The following is a 13,419-nucleotide window of genomic DNA, read 5'->3' as shown; positions in this document are numbered from 1 at the left end:
TTTACTTTAAAACCAGCAAAGGACATGCACTTAAGTGAATTCGGAAGTTCATTATACACCGAAACAGCATTAAAAAAAGAACATCTGTGAAATAAGGCAGAATGAAAACGAGGAGCCGATATTTACTTATACATCTTAGATTGATCGATTGATCTCTCTTCGAAAACTGAATTTTTCACTAAGGTAAGCAGGGGAGGATTTGTTCAGCCAACTGATGAAGATAAAGATTCTCTACACGCAACAATCCAACTGTACACATTTTTTTCTGAAACTCATATTTTCTTAAGTTAAAAATGAATCTACACCACTGATTTTGAAGCTTCTGCAAACGATACAGGGTGACTTTATCTAAACAAGGAACATAAACAATGTTACAGTAGTTCATAATAGGAAGTACTAAGGACTCGCATAATTTCTTGCGTACTTTGTAGTTAATGATACTTCTATTAGCGTACAATGGTTTGAGCGCAAAATAGGATTTTTTAATTACGTCAGAGACGTGCATTTTGAATCTCAAGTCCTCCTCGAAAATTACACCAAGATTTTTAATGTTATCAATTATTTTTAACTGCATTCCTCCCACAAATAATTGTAGATTATCCAAGACAATTTTTTTCTTATTTTTTGAAGATAAACACATTACAGAACACTTGCTAGGATTTAATTTTAAATTATTGCTCGACGACAAAGTTGAAATATATGACAAATCTTCATTTATTTTATTACAACCCCTCAATACGTCATCAGCTTTAAAAGAATAATAAATTTGCGTATCATCCGCAAAGCCCTGAATACTGCAATATTTAACAACCTTATACATGTCTGCTGTGTACATTAGAAATAAGACGGATCCTTGTGGTACCCCAGCACTTATATAAGAGCGGTTTGACTGAGCTTGATTTTCTAATCCACCAGTTGCTTTCTTTCAGAAAGATACGACCTAAAGAAGTTAAGTGAATTATTATCGCATCTAAAATAGGTCAATTTTGCTAAAAGCAGGCTGTGATCCAACGTATCGAAAGCTTTAGAAAAGTCAAGCAATACGAGCGCCATAGTATCACCTCTATCCAAAGCCTCAATGATTTCTTGAGTAACTTTTAACAAGGCAGATGTGGTGCTGCGCCGCTTTTGGAAACCAGACTGGCCCTGCGGGATTATGTTATTTGTCATAAAGAAATCATAAATCTGTGGCTAAATAAGCTTTTCCAAAATTTTCGAAATTACTGGAATAATGGATATAGGTCTAAGGTCGCAATGGTCCTTTGGTCTACTGATTTTAGCTAAAGACATTATAAGAGAAGTCTTTCAAACATCAAGAACACAACCTCTTTCCAAACAGGAGTTTATAACATGAGTCAAGTGAGGAGCAAGATGATGAATACAATGTTGGAGCATATTCGCTGAGATGCAGTCACTACCACAGGCAGTAGATTTGAGATCTAACACTATTTTTGAAATTTGTGCTACAGTGGCTAAGCGAAATGAGAACTGGAGATCACGACTAAATGTATTATTAAGAAAATATTAGACTGTCTCTGGGCAGTTATCTGAAGGACTATAGACTGATGAAAAATAATCATTTATTTTGTCAGGATTTTGAAGGTTTTCAGGTATAGGACGGTTAGAAGAATTTCTGAGACTAAGATTATTTATTGCTTTCCATAGTTCCAAATATGCTTTTTCTTCCCGCCCAATCATCCCCACCCCCGAATTTCGTAGTTGCTTGTAGAATAGCAAATCGGGTAAACTCTTAGACTTTTTAAATCTCGATAACGCTTTATTTTTTTCTTTTATAAAGAGATCAACGCTATCGGTAATCCATGGAGTATAAGGTTTAGAAATCCTTCAGGTAGTTAATGGGGCATGTCTTTCAAATAATCTCAAACAAACGTTGCTGTCACAAACTATTGCATGGTGATCGGAAATTAAATTCGCATTCAAAGTATAAGAACGTACGACACTTGTGGATTTGTTAAAATAAATAACATGAATTAAAGTTTGTGTGTTAGCTGCTACACGAGTAGGCTCATTTATTACCTGGGCAAGATCATATGCAGAAAAGCAATCCAACAAAATATTGTCTGAAAAGTGATTCACATTGGAATCACCGAGAATAATAACATATTTATGTATTGTGAACATGCAAGTGATAAAATATTGTCAAAACAACAAACACAATGACGTAGTCTCCCCCCCCTATTCCTCACAAATAACTTATAAGTTGGAATTGAACAACTGTAAGATCTATCATCACCAAGCCAAGTCTCAGAAATGCACATAACGTCAATTCCAGCTGAAACAATTAAATCCGAGAGGTGATCAAAACCTGTAGACAGTGAACGCACGTTAAGGTGACCAAACTTAACATCACTATTAAGGTTTCAGGCATTATAAACTTAAAGTTTATTATTATAAGTTAATCAAAGAAGGCCAACAACTTAGCTTCCCACGCTTGGCAAGCTTGTAGAGAGATTGGTAAAAACTAGGATGATGGAATTTCTTAAACGGCATAATGTTCTTAACCATCAGCAATTTGGATTCCGGACGAAACTGGGTACATCTGATGCTATTTTCAATTTTTTGGAGAGTCTGTACATGGGGTTAACTGCTGGGGAGAGTGCGGCGGCGGTGTTCTGTGACTTATTTAAGACGTTTGACTGTGTAAGTCACAGAATACTGCTGCAGAAGCTAGAAACCTATGGATTCAAAGGAGTTGCTCTCGACTGGTTTCGTTCTTACCTATCTGGAAGAACACAAAAGGTATTCTTTGACAATGATATGTCATCCCGTCTGGATATGGATGCGGGTGTACCCCAGGGTTCGGTTCTTAGACCAATATTGTTCCTGCTATATGTCAATGATATCTCTCAAATTCCAATTAGGGGCAAATTTACTATCTTTGCGGATGATACAACATTACTTTGGCATGACACTGACACCAAGAGGTTAAAGAATATCGTTGATTAATATTTAATTCTTGTAAAGTCATGATGTGAATCTAATAGATTAACTTTTAATATTTCTTAAACTAATATTTTAACTTTTAAATGTAACCTTGAAACTGTCACTTTGCAAAATGAAACAATAAGTCCTTCTGAAACATGCAAATTTTTGGGCCTGACGAATGATAAGCAATTAAAATTTGAAAATCATATCTCCTCTTTAATAGGGAAGTTATCATCCAACTGTTATGCTATTAGAGTAATAACACATTCTCTGGGATTTGATGTGGCTAAAATTGCCTACCATGCTCTTATTGAGTCTCATTTGAGATATGGTATTGTGTTTTGGGGTGTGTGCTCTCAGTATTTGTTCAGCTCTCTATTTATTTAAAAAAAAGAGCCCTACGCTACATGTGTGCAGCTCCCTTTCGTAGCCCCTGTAGGCCATTATTTTTAAAACACTCTGTCCTGACATTGCCATGCCTCTTTATTTTAAAGACTGTTTGTCTTATCCAAAAAATATCGCCATCAGCTTGGCCTCCCCTCCTCGGGTTACAATCTCCGAACAACCTTCTCTTTACCTCTGCCTATCCCAAAAAGTGAGCAGATTAAGTCCTCTTTTGTGTACGGGGGCAGAAGGCTTTTTAACCACCTACCCCTTTATATAAGGCTAATAAATTGTGAAAAACGTTTTAGGAAAAATATAAAGAAACTTTTGCTTGCTAAAGCATTTTATTCTCTAGACGAGTTTTTAAATACAATTTTTTGACAGTGAAGAGTTTTGCGCAGCGTAATGTGACTTTTTACTACCTTTTCTTTGGGTGTGTTCTATATTTTATGTATGTAAGAATTGTTAAAATTTTTATATTTTTATAAAAGATTATGTTGTCAACTATCTTTAAGGTTTTATATAATGCTTTGTTAACGACAGATGATGTTATGTAATAATAAAGCTATTTTTGACTTTGACTTTGACTATTCTCCAAAACTCAAACAAAAAATAAACAAATAAAAAAAGATTAGATATATGACTTTCCTTTAAGCAATATATACTTAGATATCACTGAAAATATAATAAAACTAAATTATACAAACCAAAAAGAAAAAAATGTTTCAATAATAAAAACAATAATAATAAGATGAAAAAACAGTTTTTTTTTCACTTATGTGGTTCTGTGTCCCTTATACCACTATATGACGCAAAAATAAAAATGATATAAGTATAGATTCTTTTGAAAGCTAGCAATAATCCCAAATGCCAAGAACTTAAAATTAGTAAGGATATTAAATTACCTTTAAATAGAATTCAAATCGTCCCCATTCTGTACACGATGCACAAAACCCCGATTTTTTATGTAAACATTGCCATGTGAAATCCACACATTTTGTTTAGAAAACCGAACCAATGCAGTTTTAAACACCGTTTGTCTCATTTTAGTCAAGTCTTCTTTAACCATAAACCCCGTACCTTTTAAGTACCTCCGATTCTTTAACACTAACGATTTTTGATTTAGGTTTGTAAATTCTACCATTATGACCGGCGGTTTAACGGTGAGCTCGAACATGTTTTGTTTACCGCGGAAACATCTATCGATGTCTGAATGTCAAAGGTCACTAACTTGCATTTTGGATGGCAGCAAATTTGATACCAAATACTGCAATTTAGAATCGTTTTCATCGCTGGGATATTGTAGGCCATCATGCGCAGCAAGTCTTTCTTTTTTTTTGCGCAGATCTGATATCTCCCCCTTGGCTGAAGAAAGTTCGTTTTCCATAATGGTTAGATTTTCAGCCAACTTTTCCTCTATTATAAAATATATATTATAAAATAGAGGAAAAGTTGGCTGAAAATCTAACCATATAAAAACACCATTAACTAACCATTGATAGAATTGACCGCTGCTTGCTTCCTCGGCAAAAATCTTTCGAATAGCTTCGAGATCCGACCGGCTCAGCACCATGTTTCGAATGAAAATTATGCACAAAATACTTAATACACTAAACTTAAGGATTTTTATGCTCACAGTTGTATCACAAGTAGAGCTACAAATATTTAACCACAATAATATTTTTGCGTAAGCTTTACACGTAAAAACAATCAAAAATTGAGACCAGAGCAACGTAAATGTGTATAGCTGCCAAGCGCCATCTACGTTTTTTGGTACTTCAGTACATTTTATGAATTTATTGTATGGTGAAGCCAAGAATCTTCAGCTTATGGTGGTGACTTTATTTAACAGAACCTAAAGATATTAAACACATGTGTGTGTGATTAAATTTATTACAAAGATATAGATTTTACTTTACAAAAATTCGGCAAGCTGCCGCGTTTGCTGGCAGAAAAGAATAAGCGCCATCGTGTGGTCGACTCTGAGGCTACTTTGGCACTCTTCCCTGACAATCCTGCGGAGTTTCTTTGGAGATTTTTTCTTGTTGGCGAAGAATTTCTTTATAAACACCAGTAGTTCTTGAACCCGCGGTAGTCTCCATGCCCGGTTACCCACTAAAGCTTCCGTGCTGGGCGGTACTTAATTGGTTTCCCGCACTGAGATATGCTCTATTGCAGTGCTATTGTGGCAAATAGATTTACTTCCACATGTTCAGTACTGCTGCTTCTAAGAAGTTCAGCATTTTGCCCAGTGGCATAATTCTGATCATCTCCGGTGAAATTTTTGACTGCCGCTCTGGTCTGGTTGAATGCTTCACAGAATCATAAAATGTGAAGAGTGGTTTCTTCCTCTTCCTCACAACCTTTACATAGCGGTGTACCTACTTTCCCAAGTCTATGTAGGTGTTTTCTGCAGGGTGTATGGCCTGTGAGCAACCCTACTACCTTTGGCAGTAGATGCCTGGAGTGGTCAAGTATGCTCTCACACTTCCTGAAGGGCGGGCATTTCAAAAGTTGGTTGAAGAGATCCAGCTTTGGCAGTTGTTCCCAGTAGTTCCAACCAGTGCCTGATATCCCTTTTCCAGTCTTTATCGCTGATACCGCATATTGGTTCTGTTATACGACGTGTTGCCATTTGTTCCCTCAATGTCTAAGAAGGCTCCTAGCACGATTTCTTTATTATTCAAAAATTGCTCGATCCTCTGGCCAATTATCTTGTGGATCACTGATTTACATGATTTACTTGTTTGTTATATAAATTATACCTTTGGTATATATATATTATAATTATATTTGGTATATACCATATTGGCGTCGATCATGGGAGGTAGCCTTTCTATAAGCTTTTCCTCTGTTTTCAGGAGAAGTAATGTAACGCAGATTGTTCCGAAGGATTTGAGTTTCGTGTATGAGTCACGTCCCGCTGTTTGTATGAATACTACCTTCGCTTTCCTCCAATTCTCTGGTATGTATGCTGTGGCTAGACTAGTGAGCATTATTTAGCATATCGCAGGTAACAGCAGTTCTTTGCCCTGCTGTAGCATGATAGGTATGATACCATCTATTCCGGGAGATGTCTACCGCCCACTTAACTTTATCGTAGATTCCAACCTTTTTTTTTCAATTCCCAGTTCTCTCATTTGATTCTGTTTGGAATAACGGGAATTGGGTATTAGGCCTGTGTTAATTGGAGAATTTCCGATCCCGGGAAGTGTGTGTTCAATATTAAGCCAAGTATTTCCTCCTCGGTTGTCATATATTCTCCATTGGAATCTATGCAAGAACCAAGAGTCTGTTGCGGACCCTTGGCTATATTGATTTATGGAGTCTTGCATATGCTAATATCTCAATTAGGTCGTTGCATAGTTTCCTCCGCCCTTTCTTTTTTATGGCACCATTGTATCTGGTTAAGCTTTGTCTATAATGATTCCACCCCCCTGTCCTCTTTGCTCTATGAAGAGTTTTCTTACTGTCCGCCTAAGCTCACTTAGTTCTGGGTTCTACCAGGAGTTGCTCCAGCCTGATATAGTTTGCTTAGGGCACATGATTTCTTGAATGCATCTCTAATAGCCTCTGTAACTAATTCTGTCAACACTTCGAGCTCAAAGTTGTGTTTAGCCTCCGTTGGAGAGTTTTCCAGGTTGCGTGTCCTAGTGTCTCCTTATAGAGACTCCAATTTGTTTTCCTGGTATTCCTGTAAATCCTAGGAGTTGTGTCCACAGATTCTAGTTCAGATCTTATGTACCTGTGATCTGACAAATCGGGTTCGTCAGATACGTTCCATTTTGTCACAAGTCTTTTGCTAAGGTTAGATCAATTACTTCTCTGCGAAGTACGTTGACGAATGTCGGCTCGTCTCCCACATTAACTATATTTAGGACCCGAGGCTGCATAGTGATCTAATAGTGAGTCACCTCTTTTGTTTATTCTCGTGCTAGCCCAAAGAGATGACCACAGTCTTATTATTTTGAAAAAGGAAAGAGGACACCGAAATTTAAGGTTTATGTGATGAAAACGTCCACATGTGAACAAAAAAAAATATTGTTCATCAATGCGGGTGTGTTGTACACCTGGCAGTTTCAATGACCAAAACTACAGAGCTAAAATCCTATTATTACAAACGTCCACCCTACACTATATTTGGTCTCTAGTTACTTTTTTCCTGTTTCTGAATTTAAGTAAATGTCTTGGCGAACGACGATTAACTTTAAATGAGGACTGTGTTATTGACTAAACAAAAGCTTATTTTGTTAAAAGGTATAAAAAAAGGTGTTTTAAACCCAAGGTTTAAAATCTGGTATGATTTTTAATAATTATAATAATAATAATAAATGTCTTTTTATTTCAATTACACTGTTAAATAATTAGATAGATGATTAGTTGCAGAAAGTTAGTAGCTCCTGGACTATGATTTAAGAAATTCACATTAAAATCGCTACCGAACACATGAATGATAAAATTGAACTGAAGAACAAAATCTATTCATAAGTTCTATTCTAAGTCTTCAATGCAAGATAATAAATTAGCACTCAGAAGTCGATAAAGTGTACCAAAACATAACCTTTTCCCCTTAAACTGTAGACCAATCCAACATTGCTCTAATAGACTAAACTGAGTTAGAGGCTTAATTAATTGAAATTGCAAATTATTATTTACAAAAAATGCACACACCTCCACCTCTACCTTGTCTATCATTCCAAACTAACTTGTAATTAGGAATAGAAATAGAGTCGTCTACAGTGCCATAATGTAACCAAGTTTCCAACAAGTTTCCAATCCAACAATATCATAACGCTCCAAATCAACCACATCCGCAAATGCATCAAAGTTATGTACGCATTTACAATGAACGCACATTAAAATGAAAAAAAAATATTATTGCTATGTTCCATAAGGTACATATATAGTACGTATATAGTATAGTACTTCTCATGCTCAAGAAATATACACTAAAATTAATGAAGTAACATTAGTAAAAAAAAGTAAAAATATTGTTCAGAAACCTAACTTATTAGAATAGTTTAACATTATATTATTACATTTGACACATTCAATTAGTTATCTTAGTTTCAACCATAATACATAAATTTATTTAAATATTCATATCATTATAATTGGGACTCTTAATAATAGTTAAACCAGAATTCCACATAATACCAAAGTATATAGATTTCAACAAGTAGAATCACTTCTTTGATCGCCTCAAAATGCCGCCTTTTTTTATAAGCAGTCGTAAATCACTTGTAAACTACGCCGGCACCCCTCGCATGACAGATTACAAGTCCGCCCACAAAGTTCACATTAGAAATGCGTTTACGGGGGGCAATGAGGAAAGTATTAAGTTTAATAAAATTATTGGGTAAAATCAAAGTTTTTTATTTTAAAATATTTTGATGAGTTTTGACGCTTATTCATTGTGACACATTAAATAAACAACAACTAGGTAATAGGTAATATATTTATGTATGCATCCAGTCGCCATTTTTTCTTTGCTGTTATTTCTTTTTATAATACTAATAAAATGCTTAAATTTGAATCAAAACCTTAGAAATGTTGTTAAGAAAACTAGAATCCCCTAAAAACCCTTTAATATTAATAAAGGTGTACCTAATATAAAGGGTGTAGACCTAAATGTATACCTTAATTGCCGACTAGTTAAGCTGAATTTATACAGACAAATAGAATAAAATAAGGCCTTATTTGACATTTATGCATTTAAACAGCAAAATAAAATAAAATAAGAAATAAGGAATTACCAATCACATGCCAGGTATATTTCAAGAAATTGACCAATTAAATACCAGGTAAATTTTATCTCTTTGTCTTTCAATGGGTTTTCTGACCAAAACGCCGTGCGTACTTTCGTTTTCAAATAAAAATAAAATATTGGTTGCATTTTGGTCAACTTCTTATTTTATTTTGCTGTATAAATGCCTTATGGGGGTTTGTCTAAATTAAACTCTGAATTGAAATTATTTTATTTCTTATTTTATTCAGTCCAGCATTATTATTCTCAATAATAAAAACGTAGGGTTGTACCGATTATCTTTATTTTTTTGATTGACCTGGTTACTTAAGAGGAATCATTTGGTTCAGACACTTAATTTAGACACCCTTTATTTAATCCTTTACTTGTTTGGGGATTTTCCCAAAATCCACTTTACCTACTATGTAGGTATGTAGAAACCTGGACGTTTATTCTACTTGAACGTTTATTAGAATGACGTTTATTTCTACCTGAATGTTTACTACCATTTATTATTAAATGGAATATTAATTTGTTGAATCACAGTTGGCTGATCAAAACACATATAATTAGTGGAAAACTGCAAAAAGAAAATATAAAAAAAAAACACTTGATTTATATGTAGGTATATGCAGAGATTTCTTATTTGTTAATAATCGTAATTGCATTACAATGCACATACTGCACTTACTATTCTATTACACAGTAAAAAATATTAAATTATAAACAATACATATTTATTTAGAGGAACTATGTACGAGTATAATTTTCGTAAACGTCGAAAATAAACTAAACCGAGTCAACCCTATAACCACATTTCGTCGACGAACCGGTATAAATCCCCCGCATGCGGGGGATCGATAAAGTCCGATAGGCGAGAGGGGTGGCGTCGGCAGGTGCGGATGGTTAGTCGAAAAGGGTCGAGTGACTTGACTGTGTTAGACTGTGATAATACTCTTAAAAAATACATTAAGAATTTCAACCAGAATAAAAACCGAACTACATACCAATGCTTACAGAAGAAAATAATATAATAGACACTTTACACAACTAGCAATACGTTAATTTAAACTATTTTTCTTATGGGATTTAAGATCCCAGTAATAAATTTTACCGAAGTTGATCCATACATTATTATTCCCATACTTCTTTTTAGCATCACATAATTGTTGATATCGGCGTTTGGTAAGATCCTCAATAATCGTAACTGGTTTATTTTTTAAGAGTTTGTTAGCTTGAAAAACAGCATTACGCTTAAAACTACTTACAGAATTGACTATAATTGGCTGAAAGATAATCTAAATTCGTTTTGGGAATAATTAATTCTAAGGTTAGTTTGAATAAACCGGGAAACTCCTACAAAAAGATCCTCTTCATCAGAAAAGCCAGAGATTCATAATGATTTTTTGTCTTTAAACTTTTCCCCAATATGTCAACATGAGTATTACTGTGAATTGCCTTTTTATTAGTTATGACAGACTCGCTGACGTTTTTTGACTTCTACATCTTTTTAAGTCTGGAATTCATAGAATCCAATTTAGCGTTAATTTTGAACTCCAATTGGTTGGAAAAATTACTGCAAACTCTTTGAATAAGCTTTCCTAAGCCATCAACATCTAAACGTTGACTACCACTATTGCTACGAGTTATCGTTCCGCCACCCATGGTACTTAAGTTGTCTAATATTTTAGTTTTAGGATAAACGGAACTAACTGTACTGATTTAACTTAAAGTGCCGTATAAAACAGTTAATCTGATATATGTAATGTACCGGATAACTTTGGATTGGCCTAACTAATTTTACCGAGCTTACTTTTACTTTAAAGGATAATTATTAGGCTTTTATGTGATATAATTACTTAGCCGTTTTAGTTATTTTGTTGAGCGCTAGAGGGCGGTTTATTTTAATTTGTACTTTTTCAGAGATTTTCTGGCAAATATTAAATACAACGATGTAATTTTTGTCATTTAGGCTAAAAGAGCATGAAAAAACATAGAAACTGGTGCAAACCGTAACTTGATATCTTATTTTATTCCAAAATTATAAATTAAAATGTTTTTGAACAATGAAATCTGTCGCCGCGCCGGCATTATTGCGTCACATAGTCAATAGTAAGTTTTGGAAACAAATGAATTTGATAAATATTTTCAGGACCATGATAAACCGTTTATGATCGATGTCAAATGTAACGTCGAAGACAGATTTTGAAATCATTTAAGTTTTTAAAAATGCCAAACGAAATTCCAAACGACATAGCTTTTGATATGCTAGCAGTGTATTTTGAGTTAATGCAAAATGCACACATTGCAGCCCGTATATATGCCCAAAGATATCCTGACAGAAGACACTATAATCATATAGTCTTTACCGGTTTAGCTACCAGGCTAAGAAATACTAAAATTATTTGCGGCAATATTCATCGAAGACGAAGGCGAGGGCGCATAGAGGCAAACGTTATAAATATTTTGGCCTATATTGAAATAAACCCTCACATAAACATCCGAAATATTTATAGGGAATTGGGAGTGTCCCTCGATACAGTAGAAAATATTCTGAAAGAGCACAGATACCTATTTTTATTTGTTACAACACTAATAAGCATCCTATAATCTTATATTTAATGTTTTTTACTTAGACTTCACCCATGTCACGTGGTTCTGCACCAGGCGCTTCTCGAAAAAGACTTTGATAACAGACTCAATTTCTGTTATTGGCTGTTGAACATGGTTAGAGAAGATACCCGATTTATCTCGAAGATATTATGGACGGACGAGGCATCATTTAGCAGTGATGGTGGTGTAAACCTGCATAATCTGCATTATTGGGCAGAACAAAATCCCTGTTGGATTTGCGAGACTTAACACCAAGGCAGATGGACTATAAATGTGTGGTGCGGAATTATTGGCGGAAAAATTATTGGTTCTTCCTTTTTCAATCAAACACTTTCTGGTAATGTGTATTTGATTTATTTACAAAATGATCTCCCGGGGTTACTGGAAGATGTTGATTTGGAAACAAGAGGGCAAATAATTTTCCAACATGATGGTTGCCCTGCACATTTTGCAGTTCAAGTTCGTCAATACTTAACCAGGCAGTATCGTTTGTGAATAGGAAGAGGAAGTTTTTTCCTTGACCTGCTCGATCTTCAGATCTGACTGTTCTAGATTTTTATTTGTGGGGAAGGATTAAAGATTTAGTTTTTGTCACCCCACACAAAAACCAAAACGACATGCAGGACCAAATACGCAATGCAATAAATTCCTTACCCACAGCAGAAATCAGAAACAGCGGTTCTGTCAACGACGCAACGACCCCGACTGTGTATTGAAAATGAAGGAAAACAGCTTGAGCATCTAAGACACTATTAAAAATATAAAACAATTTATTTATTACAAAAATTTGAGTTCTGGAGTTTTATTTTGATTATTCAAAAACATTTTAATTAATATTTTCGGAATAAATTAAGATATCGAGTTGCGATTTGCGCCAGTTTTTATGTTTTTTTATGCTCTTCTAGCCCAAGTAAAAAAAAATATATCGTTGTATTTAATATTTGCCAGAAAATCGCTGAAAAAGACCAAAATAACACAAACCGCCCTCTAGCGCTCAACAAAACAGCTAAGTCGGCCAAGTAATTATACCACATAAAAGCCTGATGATTATTCTTAAAAACAAAAGTAAGCTCGTTAAAATTGGTTAAGCCAATCAAAAGTTATCAAAAATTTTAGATATAAATATTCAACCCTTCCCCCACCTATTACTTGACAGATTAAAAAAAAAAGTTTGAAATAAAAATTGTTTAGAATTTATCATACTTTAAAATGGCATCATTCTTCTCTAGGATTCACTTTGAATATTTTCAATAAAACCAATTTTTTCTATTTCAATGTTGTATTACGCCCCCTAGCGGAAATCATACGAACTTGTAAATAATTTTTAACGATTTCTCTTTACCACTTTTATGAGAAATATTTTTTCCCTCTGCTGTGGAATGACTAGTTACTGAGATGTGGCCGGCGACCTCTCTTAGTTGTACACCCGGTACAAACATTCACCAAGCAAGAGTATAGTTTGATCGTAAAATTCGCAATAAAATGCGGAGTACGAGAACTACAGACTACTCACAGACAACACACATAAATTCTCTGACACATAAATGACTCTCTCGACTCTGTGACACATAATTCATTAAGTTTAAATTGGATCTAATTACCTTCTTCTTCTTTTATTTATGCTTACATTTTTAATAAAACTCGAATACATGGGTCACTCGACCCATATATTTTTGCCCAAAATTCCATGCAGAAGTCACCTGCGATACAACAAGCGCACTCAACCTGAA

General features: G+C 34.6%; 1 protein-coding gene across 1 annotated transcript in view; it reads right to left on the bottom strand.

The window, feature by feature from the left end:
* The window catches only part of LOC126739393 (laminin subunit alpha), a 328,515-nt gene that overhangs the window by 198,530 nt on the left and 116,566 nt on the right, over positions 1-13,419 (bottom strand). The window lies entirely within an intron of this gene.

The sequence above is a fragment of the Anthonomus grandis genome, chromosome 8 (genome assembly GCF_022605725.1).
Source record: "Anthonomus grandis grandis chromosome 8, icAntGran1.3, whole genome shotgun sequence".
Classification (NCBI taxonomy): Eukaryota; Metazoa; Arthropoda; class Insecta; order Coleoptera; family Curculionidae; genus Anthonomus; species Anthonomus grandis.
The sequence above is the reverse complement of the archived record's forward strand: the minus strand, read 5'-3'. Positions and strand labels throughout refer to the sequence as shown.